General features: G+C 40.9%; 1 pseudogene; it reads right to left on the reverse strand.

Moving 5' to 3' along the window:
- Positions 1-732: 732 nt before the first annotated feature.
- LOC142558277 (uncharacterized) lies at positions 733-8,214 on the reverse strand (annotated as a pseudogene).
- Between the last annotated feature and the right edge of the window lie 3,800 nt (positions 8,215-12,014).

Genomic DNA, 12,014 nt, shown 5'->3' on the forward strand with positions numbered 1-12,014 from the left:
CAACTTCACTTTATGAATCTCAAAATGGGTAGTTCTTGTTTCTATAATGATAGTAGTATTCTACATGCATCTAGATGGAACTGACACATGCACTATGAAAGTTGCCATTGAATGATCTTAGCATATTCAAATTGAGAAAAAGTGCATATTATTTTATTGTGAAACATAAACCGCGCATTCAAGAATGCAACTTAAGTTGGAGCCAATGCTTGACTTTGACACCTGGCATGAACGTGCCCAGGATGGTCATTGCGTTTCCTCCGGTGCATTCAATACAGACATCAATTAAATCAAGTCAAACATGGGCTTCAACTTAAGTTGCGTTCTTGAATAGAGGGGCAAGAGGGTGCGAGGTGATGTACTAATATTTGCAGATGAACCCGCATTGTCAAGGCCCCTGTATGCAGTTTTTCTTCTGCGGGAGCAAGCAAAATAATGGTACAGGGGGCGCAAATATTTTTTCAGTATAATCGAAGGCTAGGTATCTGTCAAATTTCGGAAAGGGCCAGCCCCGTCTCAAGACACACGCCTATGTGTCTATCCTTGTATGTGTGCCAACATATCTTTGGTTAGTACCATAATTACAATCTATATGTACAATTCATAAATAGCAATTCCTTCAGTGATTTATATTAGATCATTTTGTGAGGTTTATATGGAAGCTGTCTACACATTGAGATCAGATGCTTCAGGCTCTTTATTTCATGTTTGAAAGGAAAAAAGCATGTGATGTTTTAGATGAACAGCCTAACATATTTATTTATGTGACTACATTTATCCAAAGGCACATGAGCAGGGGTTACATGATTAAATCCATACAAAAATATACAATGCAAAAGAGACTGCCTAAATACTGTTCATACATAAAGAACAGATTACCAAAACACTGCTTGTTCAATGCAAACATAATATGCCAAAGAATAAACACTGACAAAAAAAGAAACTTGAAAGCAAAGAAAAAGAAAATGTTCGAGAAGTGTTTTAGATGGTGTTCTACACAAATATTCATGTCACTGGTTGCAGTACGAGGTTTCTGAATACTTCAGGGAACACATTAACAGGGGCACAAACATCGCCTCAGGACGCTTGTTTTATTTGTTTATTCCTCCGAGAGAAAAAGCACTATCTTTAATAAGTACAGCACTGACATTACCATGAAATACATGTGGGCAGCTTTAGATATGTTCACTTTTCAGAATCAGAATCATGTTTTACTGAGTTACTAATATGTGTAATAAAATTGAAGATATAGAAGGAGTTCCCTGAGCATAAAGCTGTAGAGGGACATCCTCTCAGGTAGTAGACAAAACAAATTATATTACGCGGCCAGGACAGGAACCAAAAACAAAAGAAACAATAATACATGAAATATCAAACAATGCAAAATACTGCCGTGAATACACAAATAATACAAAATAATGCCAACAAAGCAAACATGATCATGCAAAATAAAGTAGACTCTTGTACAAAAGAAGAAAAAATGAATAAACAATAACAGATAATGCAAGTTCTAGGAGGACATAATATAGGACAACCAGGAATCCTGTATTTTCACACAAGATTCAATCGAAGAGATATCCTGGAAAAAGTACAGTGACCTTTGAAAAGGTCCTGACAATAAGACATTCTTTTACATGCAAGTAACAAAGCGGTTCTGAATAGCTTCCAGTTAACAAGTTTATTAGTTTTCAAGTTCTATGCCGTAGTGGCATACTCGAGGTAAAAGAGTCGAAACATATAAATTGCAATTCATTTTCTAAGCGTGCAGCATGGTTTTAAGGTCACTGATTTTACAATCTTATTCTAGGTTAATCCTAATGATAGAATTTTATTTCACATTTATGGTCAGCGAAATATTCATGTTGTAGGCAGTAATCGCACCAATAATTATTCAGTTTTCTATGTTGAGACCTCCTAAGCCACAGTAACATGTCTGAAATAAAGTTGAAAAGCGAAATCTCTTCAGCATGCCACCTGATAACTGCATCTGGCAAACAGCCTGGCAACAAAGTAGTATCGTCTCCCATCATGCCCTATGCACAAACATACCGATCGGTATTGTCAACAGAGCTCGGGGGACATCACAGGAAGCCCCAAAGCCACAGAACTTGTCAAGTTGATGACATCAATGTCAAAAGGTGCTACAGTGTGGAGATGAAGCTTGCCAAGGTTGATGACTGGGCATGTTGGTATGGCCTATTAGAGGTTGGATTGCGCAACATTTTGACGAGACACACACCACAGAGCGCTACTTGCAACTATCGTTTTATTCCCTTGTCAGTGGAATAAATACAGAAAGATACTCAGGGGGGGGGGAGGGCGGTAGCGACAAAAAACAAATAAACGAAAAACAAAAATAGTTTTGACAAACATTGACATCTACCAATGCCAAGTCGGCTTCGTCATGTGATCGTTTTTGCTGCACTTGACATCACACAAAAAAGTCCAGGATACGAAATTTCAGATTAGCGCATGAGGAAATCTAATTCCTTTGCACTAAGGGATACTGAGGGCGTGCTCACGCACATACTTCCCAAACACGCAATCTCAGCGGCTTCGATTATCTCCCGCGTTATTTGGCCGCCATATTTGCTCACAATCTTACAATTCTGAAAGAAAGGCCGACATCCGCAATCTCTACAATGTATCCCAAGGTGTCCGGCGACTGTTCTTGAAACGTTATAATCATGTTCCTTTAATCTTTCGTTTAAACATCGTCCAGTCTGTCCGATGTACTGTCTGCCGCACTGAAGTGGAATGGAATATACCACTCCCTCAATGCAGTCAACGAACTTCTTTCTGTGTTGTGTTTCGCAGCCTCTTTTCTGTGTGCCACCTGGGTTAACCTTTGCACACATGCTCAGCAATTTCTCCGGTGCAGAAAACACCACTTTTACCTCGCATCTTTTACAAATTTTCTTTACTCGGTGCGCGATCGAATGAATGTACGGCATCACCACAATTTTTTTTCTCGTGTGCTTGGACCGCAAGGCTCCTTCCCAGATAACGGTGCCCTGGTTCCGATTTCCTTTAGCAAACATTGTACCACTGATACTAATAAATGGAAAGGATAACCTGCCTCCGTGAGCCTGCACGTTTGCTCCCGAAAGCTGTCAGCAATGCTATGATGGCTCGATTTTTGCAGCGCGTTTCTGTAACATGACTTAACTATGCCTCGTTTTACGATTTTCGAATGCGCAGGTTCGAAGGGCAAAAGAGGCTTATTTGCACGCGGTTCGTATTGCCAACGACTGGCGCCCAGACGTAGTTTTAAGTCAAGAAACCTAATTGCTCCACCGTCTGGCTCTTCACTTGTGACCACCAATGGCTCTAGCCCCTCTCTGAAAATTCCTTCAAGGTGTGTCAACAGCGACTGATTTTTGTTATCAACGTTGTCCAGTAAAACTAAATAATCATCCAAAAAACCTGAACACAGAAGCAACCCGTGAATTCATGAGGCAGACAGCTAGGGTTCTGTCAATTTTGGCTAGGAACAGGTCACTCAGAATCGGTGCGATAGACGAACCTACACATATTCCTTGTTTTTGAAGGAAAATGTCTCCATTCCAAGACACGTAGGTGGATTTTAAATACATGGACAACAACTCTAAAAAGGCTTCAACATGCATCTGTGAATCATTTTGAAAGGCAACGTTTCCGTATTTGTCAATACATTGTTCAATGCACAGCAAGAGCTCTTTGTGAGGAATAGAGTAAAATAAGTTTTTGACGTCAAAAGAGTAAGCCAAATACCCCTTGTCAGAATTTTCACGTAGGAACGCAATAGCTTCCTCAGAGTTTTTTATTAAAAAGAGGTCGTCAACTTCCAGTAATTTTAACCTGCTCTGCAGGAAGGAGGCTACCGGCAACTGCCAGGTGTCTTTAGCAGTGACAATTAACCCTAAGCGGGCAGTCCACCTTGTGGGTCTTTGCTGTGAAGAACATTTGTAAGCTTAATTTTCTCTTTTTATCATGAGACTTATTCAGATTATCCAGTTTCCATTTGGCGCACAACTTCCTAGCTTCATTTTTTACTTTAGACAAGTAGACACTGGTGCGGCAGTCAAAAGTCCCTCTGATGGCTTCTGCTGCTTTAGATAAATACAATTCCTTAGGTAACACCAAGAAGCCTCCTTCTTTATCCGCGGGAAGTAAAGCCAGCGAATGCTCCTTTAGGAAGGACACTGCTTTTTTGACAGGAACAACGTTCATAGGTGTCTTGCATCTCACCAAAACGTCGATGCTTTCGGACAAACAGTGATCAGTTTCTTTCCGGAACCGACTTGGAGACGCGCTTGACGATACCCAGAAGAGCTGGCGGTGAGAGCTTAGGTTGGACGGCAAACTTTGGTCCCTTCGAGAGAACGTCCTTGATGGGTTCCGGCTCTGTGATGTGTCTCTTCTGTGTGTCTCGTCAAAATGTTGCGCAATCCAACCTCTAATACAGTGTGGAGTTGCCAGCCGCATGGTCTTTAGCGTTGTACTAAAGGATGTTTTCGGAAACTTTTATTAGTAACATTCAAAGATACCAGAGGAAGTAACACTCATTTGTTATTAACATTCAACAATTTATCCAGAGGAACTGAACAACACAAACATTTTAAGCTTTAAATGGGATGCTGTAGCTAGTTTAAACTTTGCTGAATACTAATTTCCTGAAAACCATGACATTAAATGTTCTAAGCATCACCTCCAACGACCGGCGGCAGAGGTGAAGCAGGCATTAAGCACTCCCCATATGTGGGCCGATGCTGAAGATAGTGCAATGCCGGGCCGACCCGCGGCGGAGGTGCAGTTTGCCATTAAGGGGCCCACATACACAGCTTCGCTGGTGACCCTTCTTCACAGAGTGCAAAGGCACTTCCGATTTTGTTCTGTAACAATATGTATACAGCTCATAGCAAGCGTACTCACAAATTGTGCTTATATTTAAAGTTATTTCATAAAAAAACTGAATGTAAACAAAAGTTAAGTACAAGATTCATTACTGGAAACGATTGACGAGATTGCAAAAAAATTGCATTCCATCACATTCAATCCAAAGGCATGCAGCTGTTTTCAACCTCTGTGACCTTCTCTGCCACCCACTTTTGAATGCTTGAAATGTGTGTTGTGCCAAAAGAGAGAGAACATAGTTCTTCGATACGAAGTAAATTGTCTTTCTGTCGCTGCACCTCACCGAGACAATATGCTGTACCTTTGCATGCATATTGTTTGGCAGTCGTACAGCTGTGCAGTCGGTTCTGTCAGGCCTTTGGTATTGTTCACTGTGGAACACATGCTCAGAGATACGAACTCTGTCATGTTCCTCAACAGCGCCAGTAATCTGCTGAGGGACCTGTGCCTCGATTAATCTACGAAGAGGCACACTGACAAGCCTTGGTTTGCCTAAAAGGGCAAGCGATTTGTCCTTGCACATATCATAGCACACAAAATCTTTAACAAGGCGACTTGCAGTTGCTTTGTATGCACCAACTCTGCAGAAGTAATGAATTTTTTAATCTTGCCTATTCCTGCTTCAAAAACAAAGCAAGAGTGTGCCCAATGTGGCCCTTGCATTGTAGTACTTTTAGCAAGGTGTAGCAATAAATGCACGTTTGATGTCCTTTCTTTTTTCAAATAAAGGAATTGAACGTTAACAACAAATTGCACAAGGCATTCTGTGCTCTGCCTTATGTCTTCAGCTGATACAGTATCTGCAAGTAGAACGTACATTGCTTTTACCAGCAGGCTGAAGTGCTTCATGTACTTGCCTGGCAACATTCCATCAACACACAAGGGTGAAATATAAAAGCCACTGCTGCCACTCACTTGCCTTCCAAAACTTTCTCAGTTGAACAGATCTCGGCAAGCGTGTGATGCACTGTGGTGGCTTTATGGCACACAGCCTTTGATTAATTGTCCTAACACATTGATGTGATCCAATGTAATACGGAGCCCCAACACCAGACAACCACAACTCCATAAACTGGCGTGTCGCTCCAAGCAAAACACAGTGCATGTAGTCAGGGGTGAAGCCCCACGCAGTATCAAATCCAAACAAATTTACCAGTGGGGATGGCCCCTTCACTCCCCGAACATTCACTCCACTTCTGTGAGCTTAAGCCATGTGTTCAATCATTCCTTCTTTAGTCCTGTCGGGCACAGCTGTGGCGCCGACAGGATACTTGACTGTTCTCGCCGAATAAATATAAAGGAAATAAATTAAGTACAAAACTAACCGGTAGGCTAATAAACCTTTGCTGCAATAAATAATTGATATTCCAACTTGTATTAATATCCCTGAATACATGTGACACTCCCAACAGCTGCGTCAGTGCATGCTGATGTGAAGTTCCCATTAAGCTTTCAAAAAGTTTGTACAAGCAAAAAAAAGAAAGAAAAGAAAGGCTGGTATTTACGAATGCACACTGACCTTTACTTGAGGTAAAACTACTTTGCAAAAACAATGCTCAAAACACAAATTTGTGTTGAGGAAATAAGAATGCGTAAACCAAATTACAGTGGCAAAATAGTGATGGTAAAGCCCATACACGGATTGAAATGCAGTCAGCTAAATGTTTTTGTATAAAAGTGAGTTTGCTTACCTTCAATGCACTTGCCAGGGTATAAACACCAGCCACACCCAAAGTATCCATTATACTGGACCGTGTTCTACATCAGAGCCCTGGCTGGGGCATCAGCCATACCAGTGAAACAGTAGACCTGTAAAGACGGAAAAAGGAAAATGAGGTCTTTCATGTAAAAACGGGAAGTTGTCATATGGTTTTCAAATGGTGCACTTTCAGTTGCGATCGAGCCCAGTTGGGATAGAATTTCTCGGTCCAGATCGGCTCCTTCGCGCAAGCTGCGCGAGGGTGCCAACTGTGGTCCAGAATTTCTACCCGAATCGGGCTCAATGGCGATTGCAAGTGGCCGTGTAAAACTGGTACATTACACTTCGCTCAAAAGCTTATGTGTTGACAATTGGTCTTCTGACAACAATAACATTATTCTTTGGAATAACGTGACTAAAAAAAAGAATTGCAATTCAATTTTGCAACTCACTTTAAAAATAAAGTTATTTTGCAGGTTGGTTAGTTTTTGACATGCTATACAGCAGTCAAAATCAGATTACACAAATGGCGCTTCCAAAAAGAAAACGAAAAGCTTTTTAAATGTGTTTCTTCATTTTTTGGTTGTGGAATTGTGTGGAGGGATAGATGATGTACCTTTACATTTTCTAGATGAAAATTACCAAAACAAATAGAAGGAATTGCTCACTTTTGAGTGAAAGGGCTCTCCGTTACACGTCCAGTTGATCCCAGTCTCGGCGAGAGTCCATTTTCTTGGCAAATGCCTCCAGCACCAATGTCATATCTGGATGGCACTGGCCGTACTAGAGCATGGCAACTGTAAAATTTTTGGACTGCAATCCTGGAGGCAACTCATTAACTATCATCTGAATGGGCCATATTGAAAACTTTGACGAGTTGAAAACCGGACTTCCATCAGAGTTTATCGTCATGATCAAGTCCATAGCACTGAGACCGAGATCCTTGCGTTGCTGCTGATAGAAACTCCCGTCTGTAATGTCTGTCATGAAGGCGGCCTCTGAACGATGTGACAAACGATGTGACAGTACATCTAAAGAGCTTTTCAGCGCCCTGGAAATTTTTTCAGATGATAGAATTGAAGCGATCTGCTGCCCCATGGGAAGACTCAGAAATAAACTTCCTTGCACCGTAAGGGTATCTCCTGTACACGTTGCGCACATGTTGCTTTCATTTCTTTCCTTTTCTTGAAGTCTGCGTCACATTCGCCAAGAAGGCACACACACTCAGGACAGTAGAAATGAAAGACCATGCTTTCACTCGAGATCCCCGCAAGCTTCTTGAAAAGGAACTTTGTGTCTGGGAAATGGTTTCTTTTCAGTAAAAAACTGACTAGCTTCATCAAGTGCGCTACTTGTGTCCACGATAAATCAAAGCTGACCGCAAAGTCCATGACTAGGGTCACGATGTCTTCTGCCGAGAAATCAGAGCTTAGACTAGGAAATGGCTCGAAGCCGCTATCTTCACCTTCACGATTTTCATTTGCGTTCTGTGCATGGCGTTCCTTGTGGACGCTCTGCCCAAAATTTTCGCACTCGTCGACTTCCTCATTTGACCAGTCGTTCATGCAAACTCTTGAATTTCCAGAGGGTTCGTCAGCAGCAGGAACACCGTCCGACATCACGCTTTGCTCTTCGCTGGTGTTCGCCACGGGGCGAGACGCCCTGTACCTCGTTGATCTCGGCAGCTCGTTCCCTTCAAAGAATGGCTCTAAATAGAGCTTGCGCCGCTTAGACGTGACGGCGGAACAGGCTACAATTCGCACTGCGATATAAACATTTCGAACTAATTAAAAAAAGAGACGAAGTGTACGCTTGAGCTAAAATATTTGAGGCCACAAAGTGCAAACCCGGGCAAACATAGGCGCAAATGTTTTAAGATCTGGATTGCGTCGGCTATGAAGCAGCTAAATTACAAAAGCGACTAAAAAGCATTATATGTTTTTATTTTGATACCCAGCAACAATTCTGTGTTAAAAATTTTCACTCACTTAGGCCACCTCTTTGATAATGTTATTAATTAAATTATGGGGTTTTACGTGCCAAAACCACTTTCTGATTATGAGGCACGCCGTAGTGGAGGACTCCGGAAATTTCGACCACCTGGGGTTCTTTAACGTGCGCCTAAATCTAAGTACACGGGTGTTTTCGCATTTCGCCTCCATCGAAATGCGGCCGCCGTGGCCGGGATTCGATCCCGCGACTTCGTGCTCAGCAGCCCAACACCATAGCCACTGAGCAACCACGGCGGGTTGATAATGTTATCACTGCATATTCAGTTTGTGCGCATAAACAAATTCAGGTCTGGCCAGGAAGCCTTGACTGCTTGGTCGGATGGCTGTGCGTGGCTGAGCTGGGCCATCCACAATCCACGCCGTTCTAGTCTTGACAGTCGGTAGTCTGTGCAGCAATCATTTTAGCGCGTTGTATACATGCGATTTGTTTTGCAATGTATGCCTTAGTTCGGTTTCTCGATCACGACCATATGCATGACACTCGCTGGTATTTTGTTTGAGTGGATGACATCCGCGATTTTCATCCGGAGCACGAGACGGATTTCGACAGCAAAACAGTGTATGTTGTACATTGGGAGGACCAAGTTGACAGCGACAACACTGGAGATTATCGGGCGCAAATACTTCGACTTGGAGGTAAGTGGAATCGTCTGCCCTGATTGATGAGTTAGTCTAATATTCGCACCTACACTTTCAGCTACAGAGAAAGAAACTCGGGAAGCACCGAAAAGAATCCCCATCCCTAAAATGATCATTGATGAGGTCTTTGATGATGAAGAAGCTGTGCCTAAAAAGGCCACTGTAAGTGCACGTGTTCGATCGCAAGCCTTTTGTCCCGTCTTAATTTTCTTTTTCTTTTAACTGCTGATTTATGAAATAGATATTATCTAAATGTTTGGAGCATGTGTATTCTAAATTTGCAGGGAGCAAAAAACAACAAAACAGTTGTCAACCGGACTGCAGCAAAGAAAGACCGGTATGAGCAGATACTAAACAAGCAGATGGATCAGGCTTTCCGAAAAAATCTCGGAACAAACTGTGAGCATACTAGCAAATACCTGTTAACTCAAACTTTTTTTTTCCACTTTGAAGCTTCAGTGAAGCACCAAAAAATTTTTTTATGCAGCGGAAAAGGAGGGCGAGTTCGTCAAGCTCAGATGACTCTCTCATATCCAAGGCAGAATTAATAGAAACGAAAAAAAACTAATTTTTGGAAAGAAAGGTGCAAGGAGCTCCGACAAGACAATATGCTCCTACAAGAACAAGTGAGATCGCAGCAGGTGCTGCTCAATTCAAAATTTTTTAGGTGTAAGTACAACATTTATATATAGTCTTCCTTGTTAGTACATAAACTCAGAAAGTTATATATATGTGTATGTCAGCCTGTTCATTCAAATGATGTATGTCTGTTGAATATTTTTTAAACATTTTAACAGTTGATGACCTGCAGCACAGCAGACAGCCTGAAACCTCAGCTGTAGAAACTGTACAAGCCATAAAGAAGACAACGAAGGCCAAGACTAACCTCGGTGCATATTGATTTCTTCTGCCCATATATATATATATATATATATATATATATATATATATATATATATATATATATATATATATATATGGAGGGTTTTTTTTAGACTATACAGAATTGACAGTCACCTGAGGTAGGTAGCGCAATTGCAGTTCTCCTTGAACTAGATTAACTGAAGCGGCAGACATTACTTGCATGAAAAATCAAAGCGGACAATACATTACTTAACAATAATAACTAATTAACTTTTAAAATTTACTTAAAAACACAGCAATTTATTAATTGTAGCCACTAAGTAAGCAAAGAATATCCATCCACTTGGAAAAAAATTGTAAGGATCACGCATATTTCAACATGTGTGCCATGAAACTTGTGCTAAGAATACACTGTTCTACTTTCTTAACAAATGTCATTTTACGCAATAAAACAAAAGTAAATGAGGCATGCATGTACTTTGTCACACTTTGGGAGCGAATATGTCGAAACTGACAACATCCTGAAAATTCGTTTCAAGGAGATGCATCTTATGAACTACCAGCTGCAATTCATAAATTTCAATACGCATCATAATAGTAATCAATTAGACAATTTGATTGGTAACATTTTGTTAATTGGCTGAATGTTAATGTCATTTCAATTTCTCATGCAAGAAATGTTCAGACTTTTTTACTAGTCCAGCTCAATCACTAGAATTATGTCACCTGCCACAAGTAATTTTTAGCAATTATTTGTAATAAAGAAAAGGCACCCGGTATGACTATCAAGAGAAAGGTTTATTCAAGTTTTGGTGCTTTTCTTCGTATTTTCTTGGAGTACTAGTGGCAAAAAGAAATAAGGGTTCTCTATCTTAAGGTTGTAAATTTGTATGAAAACCATGCCTTGCAAATAGATCTTATTTAATTTTGCATGCTTACATGAAGTGGAATGTTGCATGTGAATGAAATTGAAATAGGCTACACCATTTTCTTAATACAGCCCTTGGAGCTGATTTGCCCGCTGACAAAGATGAAGAAATGGCCATGCGAAGTGCGACACCCTTGGCACAAAGTAAGTTGAAGGATGTATGTGTTGCTATGGGCATGACAGCTAAATTCTGGCATTTCCATACCTAATTAGAGCTACTGACAATCTGCACTCAAAAAGGCCCATTGAGGGTAAGGTTTCATTTGTGTTGCATTTCTTACATGTAATAACAATATGAATTATTCACTTACAGCCCTCATAGAGGAACCAGCTTCAGTGATAACTGGCGAGTTACTGGCATGCTCATGTGCAGCATTTGTTGTAAAACATGAACTTTTCCTCTTTCTGTATGCACAGCAAGTGGACCTGGTGACGAACCATCTATGACAGGTAGCCATGTCTGCATGTTTCAATTGTAGGAAAGTTAAAGTTTTAGCACAGCACCCTTCACAAATGTAAGTATTTTTCAGGGGAGGACTTCGCGTATTTGCGTGATGGCTCTGTAAGTATTTTGCATCTAATCTGGGAAGTTCTAGCACCCTATGATCAAAACAAGCAGGTTATGTTTGAAAGTAATGAATGCAAGTGGGCAAACAGTAAATGTTATAATATCCAATCTGTAGATGCCAATATGATTAGTAGCATGTTATGTGTTAACACCCGCAATTATGGAAGCCCAGATGGTTAAAAAAGTTCACAGGACAATTATTAATGTGTAACGTGACTGTTTAAGCATAAGCTGTGGTGTAAGAGCAAAGCCTGTTTCACAGACATGTTCAGTTAAGCAGATTTAGTAATGTCCCACTTGCTACTCTACCAAACCTCCTTTACGTCCAGCTTAAGAGCACGTTTTGTCACAGTACTTGTTTACTCTTAATGACAAGGTGTTATTATTTTTGTGAGATATACCTGTTCG

Source organism: Dermacentor variabilis, chromosome 9, assembly GCF_050947875.1.
Source record: "Dermacentor variabilis isolate Ectoservices chromosome 9, ASM5094787v1, whole genome shotgun sequence".
Lineage (NCBI taxonomy): Eukaryota > Metazoa > Arthropoda > Arachnida > Ixodida > Ixodidae > Dermacentor > Dermacentor variabilis.